Genomic DNA, 20,107 nt, shown 5'->3' on the forward strand with positions numbered 1-20,107 from the left:
AAGTATCAAGTTACTCACTGGAAATAAAAATAATGCCACACAGATCAATTAGAAAGAAAGCATAAAAGAACCAAAGATGTTATTCAACTTAACTACAAAAGCAGCTTGTAAAAGAATAAACTCGGAAAGAAGTGCAAAGGGCTTCTATTAAAAGAAAACATCAGCTTCTCCTTGGAGGCGTAAAAGACAAAGGGTAGAAAGACTTGGCATAGTAAAGATGTTATTTCTCCCTAGATAAATGGATTAATTCACTGAGAGATTTCAGCTGAACAAACAAAATCAATCCTGAGCCAATCAAAATCCTAATTAGGTCTTTTAACTTGAAAATATGAGTCTAAAACTCATAGGAAGAGTCCCCGTCTGTGGATGTCAGATCCTCATAGCCAAAAAGCTTCCTCCCCTGGTTTTGATTTTGGTTCTGTCATTTAATGATCTGTGAGAACTGTGGGGAAAGTAGTGTAACCTCTTTGGGCCTTAGTTTCCTCACCTGTGAAGAGGAATAATCCTGTCTTTCTGTTTCACAGAGCTGTAGCAATGATCATGTGAGAGAAAGTATTTGGAAGTGTCTCGTAAACTGTAAAGCACGTTTCATGCTATAGCTGCCGTTTTTATTCTCCCATGATGCCAGATAAATAGGAAAAAAATCACAAGGCAAAAGGTGTCCATTGGTGTGCAAAAAGACAAACACCTCTTATTAGACTCAGATACATGATGATTCATAAATATTTGATTCCTTCGAAGGAGAGAAAAAAGCTAATATGAGCTGTTTGCTGCACAGTCAGTAATCGAGGGTTCACTTTCTGGTCCTGGGACGGAGCAAAATGCTTATGCCTCCCCCCAACCCCGTCTCCATCCCCAGACTCCCACGTTGTCATCTGCAGAATGTAAGGTTTTGGACTTCAGGGTGTTGACAGCGTGAGCTTTGGAGCCTCTACAGATCTTGGTTCGAAACGTAGTGCCAGCTATTACCTTGGACAACTTATTCTTTCTTTTCTTGGGTTTCAAAATCCATCAGACAGGCATGATAGTAACTTCTATTATTATATCTATTAGTATCTCTCAAAGAGATAATATCTACCTCATCAATCCTCAAGAAGACTTGAGGGTTAAATGGGATAATAAATACCAAGTGCCTGGAACCTAGTAAAAGCTCAATAAATGTGCATTATACATAATTAACTATCATAATTACCATCATTATTATTACTCTAAGGGCCTTTACAGCTTTAAAATTCTAGGATAATATGTCAGAGAAAAGCTACAACAGGGAAGAAACAGTAAAGATTTCCTTTATAGGGCTTGGGTCAGTCCTTGCAAGGGAGAGATGTTTCTGGAAGATGGCTTGTGTATTCATCGTAAGGCCTCATTGAACCTTGGTGACTCACAACCAGAGCTCGACTGGGCCTGCCATCCTCTGGAAAAAGGGGGATAGAGGAGGAAGGAACCAGAGGGGGATAGACAGGGGAAAGCCGTGGCCTGGGGACCACAGTGGATGGTTCCTTGGGGAGTCTAGTCCAGGGTTTTTAACTTTTATAAAATATATGTTAAACTGAGGAATTTCTTTTTCTGCAAATAAGTTTTGAGGTAGGCACTGCTGGTTGCCAAACCAAAGCTATGCCCTTCTCATTCCTTGACGGTGCAACCCTGATCATTGTTCAGGATCAGGCTACTGAATGGCTCAGGAGAAAACGGTGCAGCCTTAGGACAAGGGCAGGAGGAAGCCTGATTACTCTGGCCAGTGATTGGTTTAGAAATGGGCATGTGATACAATTCTGGCCAATGAGATATCAGGATATCTAAGGCACGCCATTTTTTCCTCATCCTTAAGGAAAGGGGGACGTACCTTACATCTCCGGCAGGAACATAAAACAGCACAACCCTTATGGAGGGTACATTAGTTTCCTGTCACTGCTGCAACAAATTACCGCAGACTTGGTGACTTACCACACGCAACTTATTCTCTTAAAGTTCTGGAGTTCAGAAGTCTCCCTCGGCTAGAAGGAAGGTGTTGGCAGGGCTGTGCTCCCTCTGAAGGCTCCGGGGGGAATCCACTTTCCTGCCTTTTCTAGCTTCTGGGTTTCGTTCCTTCATTCCTTGGCACATGGCTCCTTCCTCCGTCTTCAAGGCCAGCAACGGAGCATCTTCAAATCTCTGTTCTGTCTGCATTCTGCCTTCTCCTCCATGGTAAAATCTCCTTCTGCTTTCCCTTTATAAGGAAACTTGCAATTACATTTAGAGATAACTTAGATAATTCAGGACACTTTCCCCATTTGAATATTTTTAATCACATCTGCAAAAAAAAATCAGATTTTAACTGTGCAGCCTCTGACTTCTACCTTCCATTCTAGGGACAAAGTATTGAGAACATCCTGACTCACACCGATAAGTAGTTGCAAACTGAAATCGGGTTTCTTCATCTTCCATTGCACTGTCACTCAGGCTTAAGCTACTTTTCAATTAAACTGATCCAGAAGCTCGAGAGAGAAGGGAGTAGAAAATGTTTTATTTGAGTAGAAATCATTAATCTAGGCAATAGTTGTGCGTATTCTGTAGTATTCATTTGAATCAGGAGGAAAAGAGCATCCAAGATTTAAAATAAGTACAAAAAGCATCCAGAATAGAATAATCAAATCACCAAATCAAATAATCAAATTGACACAGTTGTTATGCTGGGATCCTAATGGACCTCAACGTTAGCCGCACCTGACTCACAAGATTCTGGTAATGGGTCACTGATAAAGCCCAGGTAAAGCAACCTCCACCCATCTGCACAACCAGTGTCACCACATCCCGGCAATGCAAGAGAGTCTGACCAGTGAAGGCCATCCACGAAGAGGGGCAGTCTTGAGTTCGTTAGGAGAATATGTATATGTTACCCAATGGGAAATTAATAATAACTAATATTTACATAGAAATGAATAAGGTGCTTCCCATTATCTCCTTTATTTGATCCCATAAAGGGAGATAGGACAGATGCTATTTTATGAAAGAGGAGATTGAGTCTCAGAGAAGTGCTATCAAGTATCCCTGTTGGCCAGTGATAAAGAAGAAAAAAATTGTTATAACTTAAAGTTCTTGACTTTTTTTTTTTTTTTTTTGAGACAGAGTTTCTCTCTTGTTACCCAGGCTGGAGTGCAATGGTCCAATCTTTGTTCACCACAACCTCTGCCTTCTGGGTTCAAGCAATTCTCCTGCCTCAGCCTCCCGAGTAGCTGGGATTACAGGCATGCACCACTATGCCCTGCTAATTTTTGTATTTTTAGTAGAGACAGGGTTTCACTGCGTTGACCAGGATGGTCTCGATATCCTGACCTTGTGATCCACCTGCCTTGGCCTCCCAAAGTGCTGAGATTATAGGGGTAAGTCACCACGACCAGCTGATTCTTTTTTTTTTTTTTTCTCCTGAGACAGCGTCTCACTCTGTTGCCCAGTCTGGAGTGCAGTGGTGTGATCTCAGCTCACTGCAACCTCTGCTTCCCAGGTTCAAGCAATTCTCCTGCCTCAGCCTCCCGAGTAGCTGGGATTACAGGTGTGCACCACCATGCCCAAGCCCTTGTCTCTTTTCTTAATTCTCCCTTCCTCTCTTTCCTCTCCCTCCCTCTCTTTTCCTCCCTTCCTTTCCTTCTCTTGCCTTCCTTCTTTCCTTTTTCTCTCCCGCTCTCCCTTCCCTGTCTCGTCCTTCCTTACTTCCTTCCATAAGCATTTATTGATTCTTACTATGGTTCAGGACCTAGGCTTGATACTGGGGGTTTGAAAATACAAACTGCTCTGAAAGAACACAGCAGGGGAACAGGTGTATCGAGCTAAAAATGGAAAGAAAGAAAACAAAAAGACTATATTGAAGATATTTAAGTAGTTAAGGCATTTTTTCAAATTGTGAAACTTGGAAAAACTAAGGGGTGATATCTGATATAAATTTAGAAGATTGCAGAAGCAGACATTTTGAGAAGGTATCTTAGCCTTGCTAATTAAGGTAAATTGATATCAACATCTTGCCTATTCAATTAAAAGGCTACTCCAGTTCTTGGAGTTCTGTGGTGATTGTTTTTAAAGGTTAGGCTTGACCAATCCTATTATAAGTTTTTTTTCCCCCCCAGCAGCACAAGTGAGCAGAATCAAGAGAAGATGCTGGTATTTATTTCAAATAGTTAAAAAAATATATTTATCAATTGGTTGCTTCATAAAGGTTACTTGGAATTCCTTTATTTGATCATCTGTTCATCCTGCCTTCATGTTAGTTCTTCTCTTTATTCCTGTCATCCATCCATCCATTCATTCAACATTTACCAGTCTCCTAATATGTACCAAGTGTGTATTGAGGGTCTGATGTGTCCAGGGTGCTATGCTGGGCATTTTCACAGGCAGCAGAGATTGAGATATCTGGCCCTGCCCTCAAGGAGCTCACAGTCTAGTATGGGAGACGGTAAACAATGCAGTAATGAAACCGTTACAAATAACTATCACTTACAAGGGAATTAAGCAGAGTTCTGGGGTGGAGAATAACAAGACAGGGGAGCCTACTTCAGCAGAGTGGTCCAGGAAGTACTATGATGGAGGCATGTGCAGGGAACTGTGGAACCATGGAGGGGCTGCTAATGTAATGCACCTCAGAGGAGACAGGGAAAGTATCCTCCTAAAAGCTTTGCAAGGAAGGTCCCCTAAAACTAAGCCTGAGAAAATAGGGGAGAGAAACAGGGGGAAAGTGTCAGGATTAGCAGTCCCAATAAAGAAAGCTGGGGTGCAAAGTCTTGAAGGTTCTGGGGTGACATAAAGCATGACCTGCCAGGAACCAGCAGGATTCCATGGCATAGGGGTATGGGGTTCAGGTGAGGAGGGGATGAGATGAGGCTGGAGGGATAAAGCAAGGCCAGATCATGTGTGGCCACCAACGCCAGGCTAAAGCAGCTCAGAGCTTGTCTGGATTAGTGATAAAACGTAGAGCTTACCAACCCGTGGCTGTTGGCACCGGGGACTCCCAGAGCCTTTCATGGGTCTCATAAAGCCAGACCGCATCTGCTGTATTAATATTTTATGCCATGACCAAGTAGTATATTTCAAAAGAGAGATCACAGCTTGCTGCTGAAGATTTAGCTGCTTTTCTTTTTCAGCTCTAGGGAAAACAGGCCTGAAAGTGTTTCTGGGGTACTTCACCTTAAACTGTTTAAAGGCTCCTCCCTCATCCCTATTGGGGAACATGTAGAGCATCTGGAGACAAGAAAGGGGGTGGTCAGAGTCCCTACGGGACAGGTATACAAACACCTTTTGATAGAAGGCTTCTAGCCAGCTGAGACTTTGGAGAATGGCTGTGTGAGAAGCTGAGCATGGGTCTGGGCTAAGCAGAGAGGAAGCTGGACAGCTCTCCAAGACCCCAGGCGCTCACCCAGAGATCTGGATCGGTAGGGTCATCTGACTGAGGTCAAGGTCAAAGCAGCAAGATTGAGCCAGGGAGAAAGCCAAACTCTAGACTGCCTGCTTGGTGTGACGGGCTGAACCCCTTCTCACTGGGGCTGCCTCAGCTTCAGAATTTGGGAATCATTCAGGAGGAGAGGAAATCTCCATCAGGGAAACGTGCTTCTCGTTCATTAGGTATTGGTTTCTCAAGTTGGTGGTTTTGGTTTGAGAAAAAATGAAATGAAGTGATTGCATTTGCACTGTGCATTTTTGAAGGCATTCTTACAAATTACAGATTTAAAGTAAGACAACCTAGAGTGACTTGACCTAAGATTTAACATTTTGAAAAGCAATTTAATGAATCTTATGAGACAAATGCCGTCTGGTTCTCCCTGGGACAGGAAATCTGTGCTGGGTCTAGTATAGCACAACCAGGGCTGGAAAAACCCCCTGTTTTATGAGCCAGGTGTCATCTCTCTTGGAAATAGTTTCTTTCTATTGTCCCAGTTTGCAGATGACATAACAGAGACTCAAAGGAGTGGATGACTTGCCCGGGGTCATTTGCAAGGTAGAAGAGACAGGGCGTGGAACTCGGGTGTCCTACTTCCCTGGGCAAGGCTATTAGAACTTCACAGCAAAGTGCTTCTACTACTGGCAACAGTGATGGGAGAGGAGAAAAACAGGAAAACGAAACAGAGAAGCACAGAAGAACAGGGAGAAGGGAAAGTAGGAAGAAGAAAGTGGAAGGGGAGGATGAAAAAGGAGGGAGATCAAGTTTGGACTGAAATTTTCATCATCAGCTTTTTCGTTTGTTTGTTTGTTTGAAGTTTCTCTAAATTCCAAAGAAGGTAATGCATTGCTGGCCCGATTGTGTTTCAACTCCAAGACACAGCACAACATTTGAAAAGCCCATTGTTTGGTGTGGTGATAATATAACTCTCTGTAAATGGTGCAGTCCACTGTGCAAAGTACTGCCCCGTCCCACCCCACTGGTGACCTGCGGGGACAGCTGAATGCCTTCTGGTCCGCTGAGCCCAGAAGAGTGGGGTTGGGCTTTCAGAAACAGCTGGGCTGATTCATCTAGAACAAAAGCCAGCTCTTCCTGCTAAATCCCTGGCAGGCATGGGCTGTTAGGCCTGTGGGCCCCTGTCCCCCTCCACAGGAAACGTCTTGATTCGGCTCCAATAGTGTCCGTCTCCTGTGTGAGCCTGTGACAGCTTCCTCCTGCAGAGTGCCTTCAGCCTGGCATGCTCCTAGCCCCATATGGGAGGCAATGGCTTCGGAGCAAAACCTGGGTTCCAGTCTTGGCTCTGCCATTCCCTAGCTGTGCAGCATAAATAAGAGTCTTTACCTCTCTGGGCCTCAGTTTCTTGATCTATGAACTGAGAGTGAAAGTAGTTCCAATCTGAGAAATTTGTTGTCAACTTTGGAGGAGATACTGCCCAGAGCAGGCACCCATGAATACTGTTTCCTCCTGTTTCACGTAAGCCTCATGCATCCTGCCATCTAGCTTGGTCTTCCATAACTCAGTGGATGCACCCTGCATCCCGACACACTGGCTCAAGCTCACTCACCTTAAACACCTCCACGCCTGTACCTACAGGGTTCCCATGATGACACCAGTCACTGTTGACAGAGCCCTTTATATGCCTCACACCTTGACATAGAGAATTCATTTAATTTCCCCACAGTTCTTTGAGTGGATACTATTATCAGATGAAGAAACCAAGGCTCAGAGAGATTGAGTGACTCAGGGTGTCCTGTCCTCCAAGGCCTCTGAGTATAAAAATAGCACCAGCTCCAACATTTTTTGGTGTGGGCATGTTTAAGGGATTTTATGAATTACTTTTTGTTTCTAAAGCATAGCCATTCACAATCTTTCTGAAAGTGGTTCTACATTTCTTGAACAGCTCCAAATACCTTCCATACAAAGAAACAATGAATTGTAGTCAAGCATTATATGAAGTGTACAGAGAGGGGCCTAACATCAGATCCTAACGTTGTCAAGATGAAATGAAATAATTCTTGATCCTGAGTAGGAAGCATGGAAAAGAACCGTACCAGGCTGAGCGCAGTAGCTCACGCCTGTAATCCCAGCAATTTGGGAGGCCAACGTGGGCGGATCACAAGGTCAGGAGCTTGAGACCAGCCTGGCCAACATGGTGAAATACCATCTCTACTAAAAACACAAAGATTAGCTGGGTATGGTGGTGCGTACCTGTAATCCCAGCTCCTAGGGAGGCTGAGGCAGGATAATTGCTTGAACATGGGAGGTGGAGGTTGCAGTGAGCCAAGATCATGCCACTGCACTCCAGCCTGGGTAATAGAGTGAGACTCCATCTCAAAAACAAACAACCAAAAAAAACACAAAAAAACCTTACCTTTCTCTTGGCTTTCTTTCATTCTGGCTGTAGAAAGAATCTGGGCTTTGGAGACAGACTTGGATTCAAATCCCAGCTCTACCACTCACCTGGCTCTGGAAGCTTAAGCAGAATAACTTACCCTTTTTGAGCCCATTTATTTTATTTGTAAAATTGGAGATAAGAATGCCTCACTTAGAGGGTAATTGTCAGGCTTAATGGAAATAATACAGTGAGCAGCACAGAGTAAGCATTCAGAATGTGGTAGTTACGATTATGCTTTTAGTTATTATCATGCATGCCACTGTCATAGGGTCAGCTCTGTTAAGCTGTGGAGGAAGAACCTCCAGGCAGTTTTGCTCTTTCCCGAAAACTCTAGCCTGGGAGGCTGGCTAGCTGGGAAATCCTCTGCTTTGTAAAAGTGAAGTCAATGATGCTTACGCTGTTTGGCATCTTACTGACATTTACTGGGCATGATTATAGAATCATACCTGCTAGGAATCCAAGTCTTAGGGCTGACCCGGCAGTGCGTGTATGGAACTCAACAGTTTTAAGTTCTGATTAAAATAGTGAGACAAACACCTTCCTGCCTGGGGCATTCAGAACATGTCTGGATTAATGGCTCTTGAAATTCAAAGAGCAACCCTCTCTTGAGTCTTCCTGATGTGTCCCCAATCACTCTATCTCACCAAACTCATCTCTGGGGACTTTCCTCATTCACCAATTCATTAATCCAATACAAATGTGCTAAACATCTGCTCTGTGCCAAGTACTATTTGACACTGGGATGATGTCGGAAAATCAAGCAAACACATTTTCTCCTTCCACTGAGCTGCCAGTCTAATGAGATATACACATAAACGGACAATCTGAATGCAGTGAGTTGAACGAGGAAAGCCCAGGGTTTTGAGCAGTGGTGTGCTGGCAAATGTTGAACAAGAGGCTTTTGGGGGCAGGGAGAAGAAAAACCCTGATTTATAGCCTTTGCTGATCTCCATGGTGTAAATATTCCCACCATGGGGACCAGGCTACCAGCATGATGTCACTGAGTGTGCAGTTGAGAAGAGATACGCAATTGCACACAATCATACAGTATTTCTACCATATAGATAAATGGCTAAAGTAACCTTAAGAGCACAGATAATAGTGAAATATAGTAAAATAATTATGAAATACTAAGTTTTGAGAATGTAGTACCTGTATTTATATATTAGTCATTTTCACACTGCTATAAAGACATACCTGAGACTGGGTCATTTATAAAGGAAAGAGGTTTAATTGGCTCACAGTCCTGCATGGCTGGGAAGCCTCAGGAAACTTACAATCATGGCGAAAAGGGAAGCAGGCAAGTCTTACATGGTGGCAGGAGAGTGTATGTCAAGGAGAAACTGTCAAACACTCATAAAAGAATTAAGTCTCACTTTAGGAGGCTGAGGTGGGTGGATCACGAGGTCAGGAGTTCAAGACCAGCCTGACCAACATGGTGAAACCTTGTTTCTACTAAAAATACAAAAATTAGCTGGGCATGGTGGCATACACCTATAATCCCAGCTACTCAGGAGGCTGAGGCAGGAGAATTGCCTGCACCTGGGAGGCAAAGGTTGTAGTGAGCCAAGATCATGCTACTGCACTCCAGCCTGGGTGACAGAGTGAGACTTTGTCTCAAAAGGAAAAAAAAAAAAAAAAGAATCAGGTCTCATGAGAACTCATCATAAGAACAGCATCGGGGAAACTGCCCCCGTGATGTAACCACCTCCCTTTTACCAGGTTTCTTCTTTGACACCTGGGATTATGGGGATTACAATTCAAGATGAGATTTGGGTGGGACACAGAGCCAGACCATATCAATTTATAATTTACTTAATTATAAATTTATATAGATTGTTGTTGAAGGCTGTGCTTAATACAACCTTAATACAGCCAGCTGTAAGAATTCACGGAAATTTGGTCAGGTGTGGTGGCTTACTTCTGTAATTCCAGCTGTGGTGGGAGGGTCATCTCTACAAATAATCTAAAAATTAGCCAGGTGTGATGGGATGTGCCTTTGGTCCCAGCTACTTGGGAGGCTGAGGTAGGAGGATTGCTTGAGCCCAGAGGTCAAGGCTGCAAGAAGTCATATTTGTGCCACTGACCCAGCCTGGGTGACAGTGAAATCTTATCTCAAAAAAAAAAAAAAAATCATGGAAATTGAGCAATCAGTTCTTAAGAGCTGCCTCTAGCACAACACTAAAGGGGACCAAGGCTGGAGAAAACAACAGGTTCCTTTCTTTCTTCCAGTTCTGTCTTTCTCTGACCTCCACACCTTTGCTTATTCTGTGCCCTTGGCAGAAAATGCTGTTCCCTTCCTCACCTCCACTCTTGTTCTTTCTATCCTTTTAAGGATGACTGAGTCCAAGTTGTTGTCTCTGCTAGGCTTCCCCTCCCCTTTTCTCTGGGAAGTACACCCCCTCCACCCATAGGTTACAGTGGGAGCAGCCAGGTTTGTGCAGTGTGACCCTGCTACTCTGGCCAGAGTTAATTAAAGGGTATGCATCTGATCCAACTTAGAAATGTGGATCACAAAGAAAGACTCCAGTTTGCTGCTGGTAAAAGCCATTTTCCATAAGCAGAAGCTTGAGTTACGTGAGGCAAAGGAATGGAGCAGACAGGCAGAGATGAAAGATGGGAGAGAAAGTACTTTCTGGGTTCCCTTTAGTACTCAGGTCCTGCTTGTGGTCTGATCCTGAGGCCCAGCTGCACCCCTGCCCTAGTGTTCCATAGAATATTTCAGGATCCCCTGAGAGCGCTCCCTCAAGGAATCTCTTGTGCAAAATCCCTGTCTTATCCTCTGCTTCTAGGGGCCTACTACAAGGCATTCCATGCTCAACAAATACTTGTGCCGATAACTTCTCTTTCTGAAGCCAGCTCCAGGAGAGGTCTGTAACCAGATGAGCCTCATGAACTCTGAAGTCTTCCCTAGCTGGCCAGCCCAGCCCTCTCCTCTGTGAGTTTCTCCATGCCCTTCTAGTCTTTCAATGAGTCTCACTGGCTTTCTCTGTGAATACAATGGAAGATGGCCACCTCAAAATGGCGGCCTTGGCCTTCAGAGATCATCAGTCCTCACAGGCCCAGTTAATCCACCATGATTGTCACATCTCAGGTTCCAGCTCCAAATTTTAATAGTCCAGCTTTGTTCTGCCATCAACTCCTAATGCATCAGCTGTGCTGTGGGGGAAGGTTACAGTATAAACCTGGGTGCAAGTGAGGGCCATCCCGTTGGGTGGGAAGAGGCGTTCTCAGAGGAGGAAGCAGACACCCCCAAATTGTCTAATGCCTGGCCTGTGTGTGGCCTTCATTTCTCCCCAGCCTCACTCTGGGAAGGTGGTGGTCTTCTGGCAAAAGAAGATATCAAAGTTTTTCCATCAGAGGAAATCTTTATCAAGAAGACATTTACTCTGAGGTGAGGATCCAGGACAGAAAGGCCTTATCGGTGTCTACATCCGATGTGGGGAGAAGGACAAAGAGGATTCTAGAAAGGTGTGAAGACAGGATACCAAGAGGACTTCTAGGCATCCACAAAAGGCAGACTTGATATATCCTGCTAGCTATAAAATACACGTTGAGCCATAAAGCAAAGCACCAGGAAATTGCTAGAAGTGTCCCTAGAGGGGCACTCCCGTGTAAGTATTGGTTATCATCATTCATCATCACCATCATCATCAATCAATCATCATCTTCATTGTCTTTTTTTTTTTTCTTGAGACAGAGTCTTGCTCTGTTGCCAGGCACCAGTCTGGAGTGCAGTGGCTCGATCTTGGCTCACTGCAACCTCTGCTTCCCGGGTTCGACCAATTCTCCTGCCTCAGCCTCCCAAGTAGCTGGGACTACAGGCGCGTGCCACCATGCCCAGCTAATTTTTTGTATTTTTTAGTAGAGATGGGGTTTCACCATGTTGGCCAGGATGGTCTCGATCTCTTGACCTCGTGATCCGCCCACCTCAGCCTCCCAAAGTGCTGGAATTACAGGTGTGAGCCACTCCACCTGGTCCATTATCATTTTTAATTATTCCTGGTGATGCCCTGTTATCATGTTCCTTTCCAGCCACCAAATGGAACCATCACAGGGTTACGGGCGCAAAGCCTTCTGCTCTCCTGGCCTCAGTTTCCCCATCACTAAAGGGAGGAGTTGAACCAGATATTTTCCAAAGTTTCCTCCATCCTGATGTGGTATTCTCCAGTTCTATGGGAAGACAGATTCAGAGTTCCACCTCCCTTTGTCTGAGAGCAGTTGCTCGGGCTGGAAATGATATGCTAGATAATTCCAGGGCATGTGTATTGCCAGGGCTTGTAATCAAAGAGTCTAGAGCCAAATGAGCCTGTGTCTTTGTTTTTCTCCCCAGCAGCATTGCATTGAGCCACAGGCAGCCTCTGGAGAAAGCAGAGAGTGGCAGAGAGGGTGTGAACCTCCCTGGGGGTGGATACCTTGCTTCTATTCTCAGAGAAAGTGGAACTGGACAGAATTTCCCAAGCCAGGACGGGTGGCAGAGTGTGACATAGGACATTGAGCAAAGGAGTGGGGGGTGGGGGTGGGGCAAGGACTCAGGCATAGTAGAGCAGACTGCTCAGTATCATCAGTATGACCTCCAGAGAGTACTTAACCCTTTCCGTGGGCTTGGCCTGCTCATCTGAAAAATACACACAGCAGTGCCTCCCTTGGGAGACCAGGTAGGAAGGTGAGATTGAAAGTCGGTAATATGTGGGAAGCCCAGAGCATGGCATGAGGCATTCGAGAAATGATTCTTGTATTTACTGGTGTTAAACAAAGCCAGAATGGCAGGAGGAAGAGCCAGGGTGAGATTCACCAGGTCCTGTGGCTTCCCTGGCTGCCATTCAATGGAAAAACCAGGGAGTGAGCGCTGTGCTCTTGGTTTCTGTGCTAAACAACAGCCTTTTCGGCTCTGATCGCCAGCACCCAAAATTACCGACTCCAGTACATTTTACCTTGAGTTAGAGGGAGCTTTACCCTGGCTGAACATGGGGCTGCTGCCAGCACCTAAGCTGGGATGGTATCACTGTCAGGTGGTGCAGTCTCCTGCCGAGTGTGTGAATCCTTCCAAACTGGAGTCATGCAGCAACTGCAAGACCCTGGGAACCCACGTGTGCACCAGGACTGCTGGGAGGCTGTCCTATGCCCTGCTGGATAATAAATGGCTCTCTCTCGAATGCTATGAGATGCCGTTGAGATCAACAAAGTATTACATTTGTTGAAAAGTGACCTTGCACTCATCTTTCTGCCCAGTATGGATTTTCTCAATTTCCTAAAACAGTATCTGCCGTGACACTAATAAGAACACCCGTTTATGCAGAAGCCACAGTCCCTGTCGTTGCGCTGAGTCTTTTTCTCACTGAGTCTTCCCAACCGCCCCATGAAGAGGCAAGTCAGGATGCCCATTGGACAGACAAGGATACGGAGACTTAGATATGTGAGCTCGCTTGCCCAAAGTTACAGGACTAGTCAGTGTCAGGGGTTCCAAACCAGGCCTTCTGACTCCAAGGCGCCTGCTTAGTGGTCCACTTTAAGGACCAGAGATGTACTTGGCATTTCTCGTTACTTCATTTGGAATGAATCGGGAATCGCTCTTCCTCTTTATTCCCTTTCATGGGAGGGAAGCTCCCCTGCTTGGCGGGCAGCCTATGTCACCCTCCGAGGGCTTTGCCTTCAGAAGTCCGTCCTCTCCGGGGCTGAAACCTGCCTCCGCCGGTGCTCGTTGAGCATTGCTCGTTGCCCGCCCCATTTGAGCTCTTTGGCCCCAGCCCAGCTCAGGAGCTGCCCTGGGTCTCCTCCACCACCCTAGGCCTCTTCAGATATCCTGTCCGTGCTCCGGGCCTCAGTTTCCTCCAGGGGAAAGCGGGGAGCTTGGCGCCTTGCTGCCGGGGTGAAGCGAGGGGTCGCCCTGGATGACTGCGAGCCTGGAGCCACCCGCCCTGCAGCCGACCGGAGGGCCTTGCGCTCCTCCCCCACCCGCCGGCCCGGCCGCCCCGCCCCGAGGGCGGCTCCCGCCCGCGCCCTGCCCACCCGGGCCGCGCTCACCGCAGCGCCCCCGCCCCGCCGCCCGGAACCAGCTGAGCACAGCTGGACCCAGCAGCCGCCGTCGCCAGCGCCGCAGCAGCAGGTAGGAGAGGCAGGCGGCCCCGGCCCCGGGCATCTGGGGGTCCCGGGCTGATTTGAGTCCTTCCTCTCCCTTCCCTCCCTGTCCGAGGTCGCCCGCGTCTGGAGCTCGGCCTGGCCGCGGGGGCATCGCTGGAAAAGGGCTTCCTGGCTCACTTTGCCGGTCTTCCAGGGTACAAAGGGTGTGGATGGGAGCGAGGGTGTGGGGAGACGCCCGAGCAGGAGAGGAGAGGGGCCAGGCCTCCACCCCGTGATCCCGCTGTGCTGCTGGCACCTGAGCTCATAACCTCGACCCCGCCCCCGGGATGGGAGAACTGGCCCGGGGGTCACCCGACACTTGGGGTGTCTGGCCCGGGCATGCAGGGGGTCACCAGCCATGGTCTGGGCGGTGACCCCGCTGGGGAGTCCGCTCAGAGGACCCATGCCTCCTGGGCGATACCTGTGCCTTGCTCTCCTCTCCGGCTCCTTCCTCTTTCTGGGGCCGGGACTGTTAGAAAGTGCTTCCTTGTACTGTCTGCAACCTGTGGACGCCCGCTACCTGTAGGTGCTGGCTCCTCCCCGGCCCTGCCCGGTGTTCCCTTCCCTGACTCACACGGAAGCTTCTTGCAGAGTTGAAGACAGTGATTGGAACCCTTTTTCCCTGAGACCCCCCGTCTTCTGGTGTCCAACCCCCCAAAACCTAAATAACAGCAACTTCCTCTGGTCCAGCGTAGGCTGGATGGTCTGGGTAGTGCGCAGGGAAAAGCCCCAGTCCTTGGAAGGCTGGGGACTGGGGGTGTGAATGAGGAGGAGACATTGGCTTTCTGCCCCTCGTCTGCCCAGACAGCTGCAGCTTTGTCCTGTCCTCACACCCTCCTCAGAGCATGGAAGGGATCTTTAAAACACCCAGAACTCATTCTGGACTGTCCTGAGGGTAATTGGACTTTGTGGAAGGCGGGGGCCTCTGGGGAGGTGCCTCCCGCTTTTGTTTGGCCTCTGGGGACTTAATCCTGTGTGTCCTGTTCTCCCAGGACCACATTTCTGAGCAGGGCACCAGACCTCTCACTGCTTTGCATTTTACAGTGACCACAGCTTGCTAGAATCTTACCCCACCCCCATTTCACGGTTGAGAAAAGTCAAGGACCCAGAGAGTTTATGATGGGCTCATTGTCACACAGCGAGGCAGGGTAGGGCTGGGCCCCAATTCCAATCTGCCCTTTGCAGACTCCTTTCGGCGGGGGACTTTGCCTCCTTCTTGGATGTTCCATTCACTAAAGAGCTAAGCACTTCCCTTCATGCATACGCGTTTGAGAGTGCTGGTCGCTGTTTCTTGGGGCTTTTAACTGGGAGAGGCTTGGAAGCAGAGGAGGAAGGATGGGGGTGGGAACCATCTGCTTTCAGCTCCTTTGAAACTCCATTTTTCTTTCTGGGGCCTTGCTATTTATAAATGCTAGGGAAATCGTAAACAGCTGGGGGAGCTTGGGTTGGCACTCGGTGAGTTAACACAGCAGCAAAGAAGGTTTCCATGTGAATCAGGGAAGGGAACTTTACTCCAGAATTTTCCATAGTCTTTTTTATTAGGGACTAACGTGAGCTGGGAAACAGGCTGCTCCCAAGAGGGGTGGCTGCAGGGTTTGCCTGGCATGGGATTTCCTTCCTCTTCCCCTCGCTCCATTCAGCACTCATTCTGTGCGGTATCCTGTGAGGGGCCCAAGAGCTTCAGAAGAGCACGGAGTGCTCCGTCCTCAAGATGCTTCCCATCTATAGTTGTTGGCACATTCGTGTCATATTTTAAGAGGGACTTCAGCCTGCAAGAAGGGTGACTAATTTTGTCTGGGTGAGCCAGACCTCAGCAATGAGTAATCATTTACCAGGGGAAACGGGAATTGGGGGGAAAGACATTCTAAGCAGCAGGAACCACTTGTACAAAGGGACTGAGGTTTTCTGAGCCATCCGTGTGGCCGGAATGGAGGATGGGAGAAGGGCAGAGTGGTGGGAGTTGAGACTCTAAATGAAGATGGAACTAGATGATAAGCTAAGGGTTTGGATCCTGAAGGCAATGAAGAGATGAGAAAAGGTTTTGACAGGGCAGTGATTTTTTTAAAAAAACTCATTATTCTGAGTGGCTGATGTAGGGGATGCTTTGGATGGGGCTAATCTGGAGGCGGGAAGACCCTGAGGAGGCTGTCGCATGAGTCAAGTGAAGCAGAATGCAGGTCTGGACTACAGCAGTGGCCACTGGGATGGGTCAGTACGGCAGATTCTGGAAGCCCAGCTGAAGGTTTCAGAACCTGCTATAAATTTCATCTAAAAGCAGGCAGCAGGCTATACCTACCTGGAGAAGGCTGCTAAAGCATTCAGCATTGTAATTTTTTTTTCTTTTTTATGAGTTTTAAAACAAACAAACAAAAAAGTTAAAGATTCAAACATAAATCGGGCTGGGTACAGTGGTGCACGCCTATAATCTGAGCACTTTGGGAGGCTGAGACAGGAGATTCGCTTGAACCTGGGAGGCAGAGGTTGCAGTGAGCCGAGATCTTGCCACTGCACGCCAGCCTGGGTGACAGAGCAAGACTCCACCTCAAAAAAAAAAAAAAAAAAAAAAAAAAAAATCAAACATAAATCCCTCCAAGCCCTCTTCTTTCCCTAGAGGTTGCCGCTGTTAACAGTGGTGTGTGCACTTCTGCCAAACATGTTGATTGATTGCCTTCACTCTTTTTTTTTTTTTTTTTTTTTTTTTTTTTTTTTTTTTTTTTTTTGAGACGGAGTTTCGCTCTTGTTACCCAGCCTGGAGTGCAATGGCACGATCTTGGCTCACCGCAACCTCCGCCTCCTGGGTTCAGGCAATTCTCCTGCCTCAGCCTCCTGAGTAGCTGGGATTACAGGCATGCACCACCACGCCCAGCTAACTTTTTTGTATTTTTAGTAGAGACGGGGTTTCACCATGTTGACCAGGATGGTCTCGATCTCTCGACCTTGTGATCCACCCACCTCGGCCTCCCAAAGTGCTGGGATTACAGGCTTGAGCCACCGCGCCCGGCCGCGATTGCCTTCACTCTTAGCCATCCAGTGACAGTGGATCACTTTCCCCTACTCCATGTGAACAGTTTGGGTCTTTTGTGATGTGGGTGATAGAGATGGTTTCTGCTTGGTCTGTGGCACTTTGCTGAGGCATCGATCTCTGGTTTTCTTCAAGAAAACTTTTAGAGCTTATGTCTACAGCCTCTGAGTGTGTATATTTGCTTATCAGAGACCACAGGTATGAGAGAAATTAGAAGCACTGACTTGGAAGTGGAGCCCCAGTCTTGGTTCTTTTGGTGATCTTGGGAAAATTTTCTCTCTCTCCAAGCCTCAGTTTCCTCATCTGTACAATGGAGAGATGTTGGTTTGCATGATAATAATAAAAAGCTATCTTTTAACTGGACATTGTGGCTCACACCTACAATTCCAGCACTTTGGGAGGCCGAGCTGGGTGGATGTCTTAAGCCAGGAGTTTGAGAGCAGCCTAGTCAACATGGTGAAACCTCATCTCCACTAAAAATACAAAAATTAGCCAGACGTGGTGGCATGCACCTGTAATCCCAGCTACTCAGGAGGCTGAGGCATGAGAATTGCTTAAACCCTGGAGGTGGAGGTTAGAGTGAGTCAAGATCATGCCATTGCACTCCAGCCTGGTGAGAGAGAAAGACTGTCTCAAAACAAAAAAGAAAATAAAAAAAAAAAGCTATCTTTTAATATAGAAAGCACTGGAACATTAATCACTTCATTGACTCCTTGCAACCATTCCTCTGAGGAAGATACTCGTATTCTCTTTTACAGTTGAGGAAACTGAGTCTTAGGCTAAGTAACGTGCTCTGGGTTGTGTGGCTATTGGGTAATGGTGCCAGGAGTCCAGAGGTCTGACGACAGAGTCATAGCTCTTAACTATGGCACTAAACATTCTCTTGAAAGTTCTTTCTAGTTCTGGCATTAGGAGAACTGGTAAGGGAATTTGTTATGCTGTTATGAGAGGTGGGAGTCGCTTTGTAGAGCTTGGAGAGCTCAGCCCTGTAGCAGGGAGGCCTGGAGGGGCCTCCCAGGGCTGTGTGTAAACTCATACTCTCCTGTACCACCCACAGGACCCTCGAGTGTAGGTCAGTTTCCCCTCCATTTCAGGGAATCAAGTCTCCAAGAGGACATAGGACTTGCCCAGCAAGGTCATGTGGTGAGGTGAGAGCCCAGCCAGGCCTGGTCCCTGCTTTTCATCGGTCAAGCCCGTGCTTTGGAAATCTATCTGGTGAAGCCAGGAAAAGTGGGCACCCTCCTGCTCCTTTGTAATTCCCTGAGAAAATGCCAGCAGAAGCAGAGAAAGGCATGTCCCAGGGGTTATGCATTCTTGGGAGGAGGGGAAAAAAAGAGACCAGTGTTTAAGCAGCAGGGGGATGTTAAGTAAAAATATCTCCTCGCTTTCAACTGAGTGAGTGTGTGTCATATTTCAGCCTGATGTGGTTTGTGAAGTTGGAGACCACAGGCAGGCTCGGTTCCTGCTGCTGGCCAGCTTCCCCTCCCCCTCTTTCCCTCCTCTGCCTGCCTGCTCTCGTCTGCCCTGCCTGGGACCACATCAGCAATTTAAGAACAGAGCAGAGAAAAGCAGTGGGTGTTGTGGGCAAGGGTGGGCAGCTGAAAGCCTGGGCTTGGATCCTGGCTTTGCCACTGGCAAAGTGCCGGATGACTTGGGCTAATGCATGCCTTTCTCTGGGCCTCAGTGTCCACTCTGCACTGTGGTATGGACAGCATGTCAGCTGTCCCAGCTCTGCTGGCACCTGAGTTGGAGGGCTTTGTGCTCCCCACATGAACTTGGGCCCAGCATGTCTGAGACACAAAGTGAACCCACAGTGGTGCAGCTGGTGGCTCAGCTACTGTTCTTCAATATAACCTTTCAGACTGAATTGATTGCCCCATTTTGCAAATAAGGAAGTTGAGGCCTAAGAGTCATTTAGGTATCCCACTACCCACTCTACAAGCAGCAATAGTAATGGCCACCATATGTAACACACTTACTATGTATGTTCACCTTTTGCTTTCATTGTCTTAATCTTTTAACAGGTCTACGGGGGAGAGATACTGACTCCATTTTACAGATGAGGAAACTGAGACTTAGAACAATGAAAGGACTTACGTTCTCTTCTTTGAGTCTCACAATAGTCCTGGGGTTATCATTATGTGACCCCTTTACCAATGAGGAAACTCAGGCCTGGAGGCATGAGCTCCCTTGCCCAGGGGTCCCCAGGGGCCACACAAGGTCTGTCAGGTTCCTTCCCAGGCCCTCCTGCTCCTCCCTGGCCCCTTGCTTGCTCTGCCTTACAGAGAGCCTCTGTACCTCTTGCATTCAGTGCCTGGGTTAAGGGATGAGAACAGTTTTCCTCCTGGGCTATAAAGTATCCCTGAAATTGACTCTTCCCAAGAGTGATCCAGAAAGGCTCTAAGCCATGGAGCCTCGCAGGGAACTCCAGTGAAGGGGTCACACCAGTGGGAGTGGATTCATTTATTCTGCGGAGCTGGCTAAGCAAACAGTCCTGTTACTTTCCAACCTTAATAAGAATATCATCTGGGCCAGAGTTATTTGCCAAGCAAAGTATATATATTCTATATATGTGAGCCTTCAGGGTGGGGCTTGGCCCTTAATTTCCCTGCTACAGAGGCTGTGGCTGGGCTGGGTTTTTGGTGCGAACTAAGTAAATATTAGTTAAATTTTTGGGTGTGTGTTGATGGTATGGGTGGCATATGTACTTTTTTCTCCCGACCTCCAAGGACTTTCCCCCGCCACCTTTGTTATTTCAATGACACTTGTAGAAAATTTAAAAAGTATGTATAAAAAAAGGAGTGTTCGTAACTAACTAGAGAAAATCGCTGCCAACATCTGGGTGCCTTTCCTTCCTGATATTTTCAGTGCATTTTTTTTTACCCCCACACAACTGTGGTCATCCTGTATTTATAATTTTCTATTCTGCGTCTCTGTTTTTTCTCAGCGTTATATCATAAGTATTTTTCTCATGTCATTAAGGATTCTTTTAAAATGTAATTTTTAAAAGTTTTAAAAGCATACTATATCTAAGTAGATAAATGTTTATTCCAATTTAAATATTTTATTCCATAGTCCAGGGGATTAAAAAAATGAAATAATGCTTTTTATTTATAAAAAAAAAAAAGGCTCAGAGAGACAGGATTTACCCAAGATCACCCCAAAGAAG

At 47.0% G+C, this 20,107-nt stretch overlaps 1 protein-coding gene across 4 annotated transcripts in view; it reads left to right on the forward strand.

Annotated features, from left to right (window-relative positions):
- The first annotated feature begins 13,814 nt into the window (after positions 1 to 13,814).
- Positions 13,815 to 20,107, forward strand: part of GSN (gelsolin) — a 66,688-nt gene continuing 60,395 nt past the window's right edge. For 3 of the 4 annotated variants that reach the window (XM_039474705.2, XM_039474706.2, XM_039474707.2), the window contains exon 1: positions 13,815 to 13,902. The gene's annotated coding sequence lies outside the window, so the exon portion shown is untranslated. The remainder of the gene's footprint in view (positions 13,903 to 20,107) is intronic. The other variant, XM_039474708.2, reaches the window with a different exon arrangement.

Source organism: Saimiri boliviensis, chromosome 2 (assembly GCF_048565385.1).
Source record: "Saimiri boliviensis isolate mSaiBol1 chromosome 2, mSaiBol1.pri, whole genome shotgun sequence".
In the NCBI taxonomy this organism is placed as follows: Eukaryota; Metazoa; Chordata; class Mammalia; order Primates; family Cebidae; genus Saimiri; species Saimiri boliviensis.